The sequence below is a fragment of the Saimiri boliviensis genome, chromosome 4 (genome assembly GCF_048565385.1).
Source record: "Saimiri boliviensis isolate mSaiBol1 chromosome 4, mSaiBol1.pri, whole genome shotgun sequence".
NCBI lineage: Eukaryota > Metazoa > Chordata > Mammalia > Primates > Cebidae > Saimiri > Saimiri boliviensis.
In genome coordinates this window covers 165671162-165684066 of record NC_133452.1, presented here as the reverse complement: position 1 = coordinate 165684066, position 12905 = coordinate 165671162, and the positions used below count along the sequence as shown (strand labels likewise).

At 39.9% G+C, this 12905-nt stretch overlaps 1 protein-coding gene across 4 annotated transcripts in view; it reads right to left on the bottom strand.

Moving 5' to 3' along the window:
• Positions 1–497: 497 nt before the first annotated feature.
• LOC120361159 (uncharacterized) overlaps positions 498–12905 on the bottom strand; it is a 28155-nt gene continuing 15747 nt past the window's right edge. For 2 of the 4 annotated variants that reach the window (XM_074398585.1, XM_039462739.2), the window contains exon 7: positions 12282–12825. The gene's annotated coding sequence lies outside the window, so the exon portion shown is untranslated. Of the gene's footprint in view, positions 2537–8003; positions 8486–12281; positions 12826–12905 lie in introns of those variants that run through there. The other 2 variants (XM_074398587.1, XM_074398589.1) reach the window with 2 other exon arrangements.

Sequence of the window (12905 nt, the reverse complement as noted above, 5' to 3'; positions counted from 1 at the left end):
TCTCCTGCCTCAGCCTCCTGAGTAGCTGGGATTACAGGCACGCACCACCATGCCCAGCTAATTTTTGTATTTTTAGTAGAGACGGGGTTTCACCATGTTGACCAGGATGGTCTTGATCTCTCGACCTCGTGATCCACCCGCCTCGGCCTCCCAAAGTGCTGGGATTACAGGCTTGAGCCACCGCGCCCTGCCTTTTTTTTTTTTTTTTTTTTTTTTTTTTGAGACAGAGTTTCGCTCTTGTTACCCAGGCTGGAGTGCAATGGCACGATCTCGGCTCACCGCAACCTCCGCCTCCTGGGTTCAGGCAATTCTTCTGCCTCAGCCCCCTGAGTAGCTGGGATTACAGGCACATGCCACCATGCCCAGCTAACTTTTTGTATTTTCAGTAGAGGCGGGGTTTCACCTTGTTGACCAGGATGGTCTCGATCTTTTGACCTCATGATCCACCCGCCTCGACCTCCCAAAGTGCAGGGATTACAGGCTTGAGCCACTGCGCCCGGCCCTGTATTTTTTTTTTTTTTTTTTAATGGTTGCCCTGGAGCTTGATGCATTTGTAACTAATCCAAATACACTTTTTTTTTTTTTTTTTTTTTTTTAAATTCAGATGGAGTTTCACTCTTGTTGCTTAGGCTGGAGTGCAATGGCACGATCTCAGTTCACTGCAACCTCCGCCTCCTGGTTTCAAGCAATTCTCCTGCCTCAGCCTCCCAAGTAACTGGGATTACAGGCATGCATCACCATGCCCAGCTAATTTTTTTGCATTTTTAGTAGAGATGGGGTTTCTCCATGTTGGTCAGGCTGGCATCAAACTCCCAACCTCAGGTGATCCACCTGCCTCAGCCTCCCAAAGTGCTGGGATTACAGGCATGAGCCACTGCACTTGGCCCCAAATACACTTTCAAATAACACTATACTGTTTCTTGGGCAGTGTAAGTACGTTTTAATAACAAAATATTCCAAATTCCTGGAACCCTCCTATCCCTTGTATCACTGCTGTCATTGGTTTCACTTATACATAAGCATACGTAATTGAATCCATTATTGTTATAATTTGAACAATCTATTATCTGTAATCATTTAAGAATTTTTTTAAAAAGTATTTCACTTTCATGTATTCATTTTTGATGCTCATCCTTTCTATAAGAAGATCCCCATTTCTGACCTATATTATTTTCCTTCTCTCTGAATAACTCCTTTTAACATTTCTTACCAGGCAAGTCTACTGTTAACAAATTGCTTCAGTTTTTCTTTGTCTCAGAGAGTCTTTATTTCTCCTTCACTTTTGAAGAATGATTTTTGCAAGGTAAAGAATTCTAGGTTGATAGTACTGTCTCTAAACACTTTTGAAGTATTTCATTTCACTATCCCCTTGCTTACATGGTTTTCTTTTCTTTTTTCTTTTTTTTTTTTTTTTTTTTTTTTTTTTTTTTTTTGAGATGGAGTCTTGCTCCATTGCCCAGGCTGGAGTGCAGTGGCACAATCTTGGCCCACTGCAACCTCCAACTCCTGGGTTCAAGCAATTCTCCTGCCTCAGCCTCCCAAGCAGCTGGGACTACAGGTGCACGCCACCACACCCAGCTAATTTTTTGTATTTTTAGTAGAGACAGAGTTTCACTATATTGGCCAGGCTGGTCTTGAACTCCTAACCTCATGATCCACCCCCCCTTGGCCTCCCAAAGTGCTGGGATTGCAGGCACAAGCCACCGCACCTGGCCATTTACGTGGTTTTTAAGAAGAAATTGGATATAATTGTTACCTTTGATTCTCTATAGATCCGGTGTTTCTTCTTCCTTTGGCTTCTAAGATTCCTTTTTAAAAATCTTTGATTTTATGAAGTTTGAATATTGTGACATTGTGGTATAATCTCATGCCTGTAATCCAAGCACTTTGGAGTCCAAGGCGGGCGGATCACCTGAGGTCGGGAGTTCAAGACCAGCCTGATCAACATGGTGAAACCCCGTCTTAAAAAAAAAAAGAAAGAAAGAAAGAAAGAAATATATATATGTGTTCTGTGTCCCTGGTTCCTGAACTAATATTTGGTCTTTGACCTGGGTTCCTGACACGGAGCTCCTAAGACCTTTGTAATTTCTTGAATGATAGGAATGTGTCTGATACTAAGCTTCAAAATCTCTTGGAATTTATCGAGTTATAAGACTATCTTTTGTTTTAATGAGAAGACTCTTGGTAAGCACCTAGGTAACCTCAGGAGAAGGGCTAGTTGCCAGGGCAACCAACCATACTATTTGAGAGTTGGAACTTTCAGCCCTATCCCCTACCTCAGGGGAGGGAAGAGGGACTGAAGTTTGAGTTGATCACAAGTAGCCAGTGATGTATGTAATCAATCATACTTACATAATGAAGCCTCCCTAAAATCTCAAAAGGACAGGGTTCCTGGAGGTTCCTGGTTGCTGAGCATTTGGAGGTTCTTGGAGGGCAGTGCTCCTGAAGAGGGCTTGGAAGCTTCATGTTTCTTCCCACATACCTTTCCCTATGTATCTCTTCCACCTGGCTATTCATCTGTATCCTTCATAATATCCTGCATAATAAATGGGTAAGCATAAGTAAAGCGTTTTCCTGAGTTATATGAGTCATCTTAGCAAATTAAACCCAAGCAGTAAGTAGTGGGAACCCCAGTTTATAACTGGTTGGTCAGAAGTCTGGGTGAAAATCTACTACTGGTGTTTGGCATCTAAAGCTGGTTGCAGTCTTATGAGACTGGGCCTTTAAGTTATGAAATCCAACTCTAACACCAGGTAGATAGTTTCAGAATTGAATTGAATTAGAAGACACCCAGGTGACATTTGCTATAGAATTGATTGCTTGGTTGTTGGTGGGGAGAAATTCCCACACATTTGGTCACAGAAGTTTTCTGTGTTGATTGTTAGGGTGTGAAAGCAGAAGAAAAAAAGAGAAGATTTTGAGTTTTTTTCCACTCAATTATTCTCATTCTTAGTGGATATACAGTGGGTCCTCATTGTGTTTATGTATTTGTAGGGATTAGCTTTGCAGGAGTCAATTAAGCATCATTTCCTGTTAGGGCAACATTTCACAGGAAATAGGCCCTTGGTTTCATCTATTTAGAGACAGATGGAACTAAGAAGATAATTTTAAAATGTTTTAAAAATCAGACTGTTGATAATTTAACAATTTTTTTTTTTTTTTGAGATGGAGTCTCGCTCTTGTTACCCAGGCTGGAGTGCAATGGTGCGATCTCGGCTCACCGCAACCTCCGCCTCCTGGGTTCAGGCAATTCTCCTGCCTCAGCCTCCTGAGTAGCTGGGATTACAGGCACGTGCCACCATGCCCAGCTAATTTTTTTGTATTTTTAGTAGAGACGGGGTTTCACCATGTTGACCAGGATGGTCTCGATCTCTTGACCTCGTGATCCACCCGCCTCAGCCTCCCACAGTGCTGGGATTACAGGCGTAAGCCACCATGCCTGGCTTAACAAAATTTTAAATCAATTTGTCTGTCGCTTATATATAAATAGGTATAAATGATGCTAAATGCATTTGTCATGCTGCCTTCTGATTTGTCTTCTTCAGTGTGAGGTTATGTCATTGTATGAGCTGAATTGTTATTTGTGTGAACTGGGTGGCTACAGTGCTACCACTATAGCCTGAGTATTAGTGGCACAGAAATGCTATCAGGGCCCAAATTAGACACTGAAATAGCCATCCCTCCCATTTAGGTAGTAATTTGGTAAGCCTAGGCCAAAGGTTGCAGGCTTCTGAGGAGTGATCTGTTCTACAATGATTAGGCACTCCAGTTTTCTCTCTCTTTTTTTTTTTCTTTCCAGCAGATGGTTTGTTACATTTTCCTTAGCAAATTCTGACTTTGGCCACTGTCTTGCCCAGTTTTCTTATTTTTAATACAATGTCCTTCATGGACTGTAATAAATTTTAAAATCCCAGATAAATTGGCAACAATATAACATTCTTCCCTGAGTTTCTTTCTCTCTAAATAATAAGCAAGTAGTAAGTTGATTCTAACCCAACAGTCAAAATAACAGCTATTATCCAGTACAATGATACTTCTAAGACTGTAGTAAAGCCTACAAAATGTAAAATAATCAAGTTTATGTACAGCTGTACAGAATTTTAAAACTTAAAAATACCTCTGTCTTTTTCTTTAAAAGCTAAATCTATTATGTCTCTGAACTCTCAAAGGTCTTTACCTCTACTGTAGTATGTACAATATTCTCTGGATATTACAGTTATTTTTGTCTGTGTCTCATTTCTGTACACACCTATAAAAATTTTGTAGACAAGACCGTTAATGACTGATTATCATCTTTACATGCCCTGGCACATAGCACATGGGCTTAGGGGTGCAAGTAACAGATGTGAATTCTGTTGGAATTAAAGGTTAGTGTAGGAGAACCAGAGACAAATAACACTGAAAAACTAGATCAGTTTAGTGCCTGCCGTTAGTGAGCCAGAGTTTCCAAGTGCCAATTCCAATAGTCATTATCTCTTTCCTAAGTAACAAGAACCCCACCACTACCATCACCATCACCACCAGATGTCTACCAATGACATGTATAAATAAAAATGTTACATGACCTCACATCTGTTAGAATAGCACATATATATATATATATACACACACACACACACACACACACACATATACATGCTATATATAGAGGGGGAGAGAAAGTTTTACACATAACACGTGTTACTTTCATGTATATTGTATGTATGCTATATTAACAGATATGATGTCACTATATATGTGCATATACACACACATATACACACACACACACACACACACACATACCTATATATGAAAATAACAACTGTTAGTGAGAATGTGAGGAAATTGAAATGGCTTCAAAAAAAAACAGAAGAATTCAGTAGAAAAATATAATTTTTAAACAACTGCCCTTGTGTACTTTTTCATTGTACTGATACGTCATTGCATTTAAAAAAGGTAATTACAGGTAAATTCCTTGATGTTTATTTTTCTAAATTCTCAACTCTCACAATAATTGTGATTTTTATAAAAAAGTCTTCAATGTGGCATCCATGATGTTCTTAAGCAGTGACGTCCAAAAAACATTTTATCTCAGTAAAAAAAAATCGTGGATACTCCTTGAAGTTGTCACCAAATAACTGGGCAAGACGTTCAGTTGTAGTGGATTCTCCAATGTATATCATCAGGGCTGAGCTTCACTGTAGGCTTTGCACCATTCAGTCCACTCCCAGGTCTTCGCGTAATGTGGCTTCTCTGATGTTGCACCAGTGTTGCTCTCTACCTATAGGTCTTACCACACTCTTCACATTTATAGGGTTTTTCCTCGGAGTGAACTCTTTTATATTTGTTGAGATCTAACTTTCAGCAGAAAGCTCGCTCACATTCAGAACACTCAAAAGGTTTCTCTCCTGTGTGGATTCTGAAATGATGACTAAGACCTGTCTTCTGACTGAAGGCTTTGCTACACACTTATACTGATAGGGCTTCACCTTGTGAATGCCTTGGTGTTTGATAAGATGCTCTCCCCTTGTGAAGGCCTTTCCACACTCAGGGCATTGGTATATCTTCTCCCCAGTGTCGATTCTCTTATGGTTCCTCAGCCCAGTTGACTGAGTAAAGGTCTTTCCACACTCATCACATTTATATTTTCTTGGCTCAGGAGGGTTTTCATGCTTGCCTCCTCACTTGTGTTTATTAAGGCCTGAACTTTGACTAATGGTGTCACCACATTCGTCACATTTATAGGGCTTCTCCCCACTGTAACTTCTCTGATGATGTATGATGAGGGTTGAGCTCACACTAAAGGCTTTTCCACACTGAGCACATTCATAGGGTTTTTCCCCTAAGTGAATGATTCTGTGATGTATTATTAGTTCTGAGCTCTGGCTAAAGGCTCATCCACATACAGGACATTCAAAAGGTTTCTCTCCAGTGTGGATTCTCTGGTGTTAGTTAAGTCCTGCATACTTAGTGAAAGCTTTTCCAAATACTTTACACTCATAGGGTTTTTCTTCACTGTGAATTCGTTGATGTACAGTAAGATATGAATGCTGCCTGAAGGCTCCTCCACATTCATTACATTCATAAGGTTTCTCTTTGTTGTGGAGCTGCTGATGTTGAATGAGGTGTGAACTATGGCAGAAGGCTTTCCCACATTTCAAAGGTTTCTCTCCAGTGTGGAGACTTTGATGCTTCATAAGAACTGATCTCTAACTAAAACATCTGCCACATTTACTACAATAATGGGGATTTTCACCAATGTGGATTTTAAAATGTTAGAAGAGTCCTGCTTTTGACTGGTTTTTCCCACACTCTTTACATTTATAGGGTTTTTCCTTACTGTGAAGCCCCTGATGCTGGATAAGTTCCGTACATGTGATGAAGGAGAAAATTAGCTGTTCAATGGAGGGATAAGACTATTTTTATCCTAAGAAAATGATAATAGTGGATCATCTAATATTAATTCTATCCCCAAATGTTTAATTTGAATCCTTCAAGCCTTTTGATCTAATTTGCAGTTTATAGGAAATACAGGGAATGTGAAGTGACATAATGAAGAAACAAAATTTCAGAGGGTAAGACAACTAGCCTCGACTCATCAGAAAGACTATGTTATGGGGGAAAAAAGACTGCTCTAGAGTCAAAAATTAAGGGGCATCACAACCATATGTATTGTGTGCTTCTGGTTTGGGCAAATCAACTTTAAAGACATTATGGAAAAAGTGGGCCCATTTGAATTTGGGCTGAATTCAGGTAACATTAAAATATATTGACAGGGAAAGGAGAAGATTATTAACTGAAGAGAACTGGTTATAAAATACCATATGTAATATGATCTAATTTTTGTAAAAGGTATGTGTATATATGCATATATCCACACAAATGTATATACATATAAACATGGAAAAAGATGTGCATATATAAAAGTCATCAGTCATAATCTCTGGGTGGTAGAATATAATGCTTTATTTTCTCATGTTGCTACTCTGAATTTCTTTCTATAATGCATATATACTTATTTGGTAATAATAAAAGTTAACTTTCAAAAAAATCAATACAGTTTTAAAGATTAGTACCCTATGAGAAATACTGAAGAATGTAACCATCAAAATATCTGAAAGTAACATTTATTATCAGACTATATAAAAAATTCAACTATGGATATTTAACACTGGCCACATTACTGAGGCTGTGCTTAGATGACCGCTAACCTTTAAAATAATTATTACCTAGAAAGTCACCTTTACCATATCCTTTCATAACCCTCAGTAAAAGTAATTAACAAGTCGCAATGCAAAAATAACCCACTCAGTGTTCATTTCGGTTGAAATCCCCTAGAGAAGTTCTTGCCTCACCTTGTTCTTCCAATGGTTGCGGCTCAGGTCCTTTTTCCTTGAAGTGGATCTCTGGGGGCTGAACCCAAGTGTATGAAGAGTCTTCGCCTGGTGTCTGAATGGTCATCGTTTGCAAAAGGACTTTCTGTTCCAGAGCACAGGCTGAAACCTGGAGACAAGCTTCTCTCTCATTAAGCCTGAAGGATATCATGAACTTTAACAGAGACTAAACCTCAGGAAAGAGTCCACAGAAATGTTCCCCAAGAGAGACTAGGACGAGAAAGCAAAGCCTTATTTACCTCCCAGGATACTGAGAAGCAGCCAGAAAGGCAAGCAAAGCAAGGTTTGACCAAATCTTGTTTCTGTCACTTTACTTGTTGGCTGTGTGCCCTTAGCCGTTTAACAACCTTTCCGAATTCAGTTTTTATGTGGACAAACGGGAATAATGCCACCTACCTCTTTTTGTTGCTGGGGCCTGAGTAATCTGTAAGGTAAGGAGCACAATGCCCATAAAATGCCTTCTGCATTTTTAGTTACCCTCCCCGAATCTGCTACGTTCCCAACTCTTCCCTTCTTTTTGCTAAGTCTGGCTTAACAAAATCCTCTATTTCCTGCTGAATGCTGGGTCTTTCCATTGTTCTCTGAGCCTCACACTTTTGAGAGTGTTTTGCTCCCAGTTCTCCACAACCATATCAGACCAGTCTCTTCTTACATATACATTTCTCTTTCTTTCCAGATCCTCCAGCATGATCAATGCGTCCTCCTCATTTTCTGGATTATGCTGCTGCAGCCAGCCCTGGTTCCTCAGGAAGGGCACACAGGAAGTGCTCTAGCACCACCAGCTCCAGGATTTGCTCCTTGGGATGTGTATCTGGCCTGAGCCACTGATGGCACAGGTTTCCAAGCAGGCCCAGTGCCAGACAGGGTCCTGGGGAATCCTGGTAGCAGAAGCATCTGAACTGCTGCCTACATATCCCAGGCAAGAGGCTGGTTCTGCGCAAGGCTGAGACCCTGATTCCTGGGGTGGTCCTCTTACAACTTCTCCTTCACAATCACAGACTCCTGCTGACCCCACAGGCCATGGCACAGTTGACCAGCAGCCTTTCTTTTGTCCAAGTCATCCTGCCTGGTTTCTGCTGGAGTTTGAACAAGAGCCTTCTGAGGGCATCCTGGGAAATAAGAATTAAATAATAAGGGGAAAATGGCAAATGCTGCCAAGAACCCATACAAGTAAGAAGACTTATGACTACAGTAAACAGTTTATTCCTTCATTAAATCCATAAATGTTAAGAGGCCTACCATGTGCAGGAGCTGTTTTAGGTGTTTGAAATATATTAGTGAACAATGCAAAAGATCCTTTCTATTGTAGAGCATTCGTTCTAGCTTGAGTAATCAATAAAGACAACAAAAATGAAAAGTATATCGTATGTTAGATCGGGATACATAAAATGACACTGGAGGGGTAGAACAAGGACATGAGCTTAACGGGAGAAGCCTTTTCTAAAGCCAATACTAAGTTCATGTATGTGGTCTTGTTAATGTTTGTTTGTTTTGAGATGGAGTTTTGCTCTGGTCACCTAGGCTGGAGTGCAATGGTACAATCTCAGCTCACTGCAACCTCCGCCTCCTGGGTTCAAGCAATTCTCCTGCCTCAGCCTCCCCAGGCAGGAGAATTTCTGCCCTTGACTCTTCGTTATATTCCAATTATCAGGTATATCTCTGTGTTCTCCCATTTTTTCTCAAGTTTCCTGCTTGCGAAGGTAACATCAGGTTACCTTCTGAAAGAGTATATCATGAAAATGTGAGGGGGGGAAAAACATAAGCATCTATTTTTAAGGCTTGAAATGATGGAGAAGTTAATTTTTAAAGTGAGAAATTTACATTTACTTAGTTTTAGGCATTTGAAGAAAGAGATCAATATCCGAAACACCTTGGCTAACATTTTAAAAATTTTACTTATTTTTGGAGTCTTGCTCTGTCACCCAGGCTGGAGTGCAGTGGCACGATCTCAGTTCACTGCAACCTTCACCTCCAGGGTTCAAGTGATTCTCCTGCATCAGCCTCCAGAGTAGCTGGGATCACAGGCGTCTGCCACCATGCCTGGCTAATTTTTGTACTTTTAGTAGAGACAGTATTTCACCATGTTGGCCAGGCTGCTCTTGAACTCCTGACCCAAGTGAACTGTCCACCTCAGTCTCCCAAAGTGCTGGGATTACAGAAGTGAGCCACCGCGCCCAGCTGGAATTTTTCTTTAAGGATACTGAAAATAGGCCCTGAATCTGTCCTGGCTTGTAATGTTTCTGCTGGGAAGTCTGCTGTTAGCCTGATGGGATTCCCTTTGTGACATGACCCTTTTCTCTAGCTGGCTTTAAAGTTTTTCTTTCACTTCGAGCTTGATGTGTCTTAGGGATGCTCATCTTGTATAGCATCTTGCAGGGAGCTAAATTCCTCCCTCCCTCTCTCCCTTCCTTTTTGAGACAGAGTCTCACTGTCACCCAAGCTGGAGTGCAGTGGTACAATCTCAGCTCACTGCAGCCTCCACCTTCTGGATTCAACTGATTATCATGCCTCAGCCTCCTGAGTAGCTGGGATTACAGGCATGCACCACCACGTCTGCCTAATCTTTGTATTTTTAGCAGAGACGGGGTTACACCATGTTGGCCAAGCTTGTCTCAAACTCCTGGCTTCAACTCAGTGTTGGCTTTAAAGATGGAGAAATAGGGCCAAGGGACGTGAAAAACCTCTGGAACCTGGAAAAGACAATAAAACAGACTCTCCCCATTAAGTCCCCTAAATGAACGCATCTCTGCTGACATCTTGATTTTACAAGTTCTGCTCTGAAAAAAAAAAAAAAAAAAAAAAAAAAATATATATATATATATATATATATATATATATATATATATATATATATATTTTGGCCCAGTAGTACGCATTTTGCACTTCTAATTCCCAGGACTGTATCATAAATTTGTTAAGTGACAGTTGCTCTCAGAAGTCCCTGCAGAATAGGGGCTATCATGATAAGGCTAAGACTCTGGACAGTCTCTTAGTTCACAAAGAACAGAAATCATTACATTCCAGTGATACTGACACTGTACATACTTGTGACCCAGCAATTGGCTCCTTGGTATGTTCCTCAGAAAAACACTCCCAACAGTGTTCAGAGCAAGACTGTTTTATTATAAAGAGTTGTTTAAAATGATCTTCATTAAAGGAATGAATCAATACATCCAGTCACTGTACAGCAGTTAAAGGGGTGAACTAGACCTTCATATAGCAACACGAATAAATCTCAAAAAGTAGAATGGCATAGAATGATACATATTAACACAAGACCAGTTTTGCAAATCAAGTATTTAAGGATGGGAGAAATAGGATTGGGATGAAAGGAATGGAGAAAAAGTGTGTAAGAATGAAAGCAAGGCCACACAGACCAAAGATTACGATGTGCAATGCAGTGAGTTCATAATCAGTCTACACTGAGCACCCGAAGTTATTCATTGATCAGGTCTGGGAAGAGGGTAGAATCCTATGGCAAACTTAATTAGAGGCCCCTCTGTAAGCTGGATTGAGCCAACCCACAAACAGAACCCTTGGAGCAGTCATTCAACAAGCATGTTTTAAGGGCTTTTTCTGTATCAGTCATTATTTTGTATATTAGAGACACAAACATGAACGGGAGCAACAAGGTCTGTTGCTCAGAATATTGCAGGTTCACACAGACTATTCACATTTCTACATCATTTTTTTAAAAACAAAGGAATAGGAAATTTTGGGAAATGATTTGCCAAAACACACATTTATTTGCATCATTTCTGAGACTAACATCATAAAAAATAAAAGGGATTAAGTCTGGAAGAAGTGATACACTTATTGGGTCTCAGGAATAAATGTCAAAATCATTCTTAGAAAAATTGTAATGAGTATTATGAATTCCAAACAAACAACAATATAGTCAATAGTGTTTGGATTATTTACGCTATAGTTATGTGATTGGTTATAAAGACTTACCTTTACTACAGAAAATAAAAAGTTAACAGTATCAAAGACAGTTAAATATCCACAGAGACTGGTCACACAAGTTTAATTCCTCAACTTGGCCCATGAAGTGACATGACAATCTTTTTCTAGTAATATGTCTTTAATTCCATAAAATAATGCCAGTTAAAGTGATTATATGCATTGTCTTTTTTTTTTTAAATTTTCATTGTTACCACTCCTATTTAATCATAACAAGTGATGATGAAAAATTCCTCTATCTCTTTACCACATATTTGATCACTGAGGTTCATTTTTGTTGTGTATCCTCTGTTGCTTAGTAAAGGATGGGTTTATAAAAATGTTTCTTACATTTGTCCAAGTCATAAGGCTTCTATCTAGTGAGGACTCTGATGCTGGATAAGATCTGAACTTTGACTGAAGGTTTTCCCATATAATTTACGAAGAGCTTTTCCCCATATGGGAATCCTGATGCCCTTTAAGTAATGAGCTAACAACATGGTGGTCGTATGTATACAGTTTTGTTGCAGTGTGGATTTTCTGATGCATAAGACTGAGCTTTTGGTGAAGGCCTTCCTACATTTTTACATTTATAAATTTTCTCTCCAGCATGGGTACTCTGATGATTGATAAGTGCTAGCTTCCAAATAAAGGCCTTCCCTCACACACTACATTCATAATGGTGCTGCTCTCTGGTGTGGATTCTCTGGTGGGTGACCAGAGCTGAACCACAATGAACCTTTTTACAGATTCTCTGATGTTTAATAAGGCTGTCACAGCACTTTGAGACTTTGCTACACCCACAAATATAGATAAGGCTCTTGTCCAAAATGAATTTATTTATGTTCAATAATACTGAGCTCACACAGAAGGCCTTTGACACTGAAGATATCCACAAGACTTCTCTGATGTCTGACAAGATGCAATATCTGAAGATTTTTGCCACAGTCTTTACTCTCATGCAAGTACTCTCCAGGATGGCTTATCTGTTGTTTCATGGGACTTGGGTTTACACTGAAGGTCTTTCCATGTTGAGGATACACATTCCAGTTTGGACATGCTGGTGTTTAAGTCAGGGCTGCTGGTGTGTTAAGGCTTTTTTAAATAGGGAGGGATATTTTCATAACAATGACTTTTCCACTAACTTTACATTGAGAAGCTGCTTCTTTTATTACAGTTGCTGAAGTTGAAAATCATGTGCAAACTGAATGGACGGTTTCCCACTCTCAGAGCACTGGCAGGACTGAATTTCAGAGCAAATTCTCCCAGGTGTCTCAGGTTCCGTTTATCAGTGATATTCTCCTCAGCTTCAGGCATTGTCTGTTGTGCTTTTTCCAAGGGGATGTCCCCTCACTCGGGTAAACTATTAACAAGCCCATGAACTTGTTCAGTGTTGGGTCCCTGAAAAATGTTTCTATTTAGTCCCCTGCACATCACTCTGTGTTGGATTTCTTCTGGAAAACTCTGCTTTGAAACAGACTCTCTGTTTAAGGTCAGGAGTCACTATCTGAAAGAACAAGTTGATTATGCATTTAGCACCTTTTCCCTGGAGACAGAAGGGAATTCTGATGTAATATTTATGAGCAG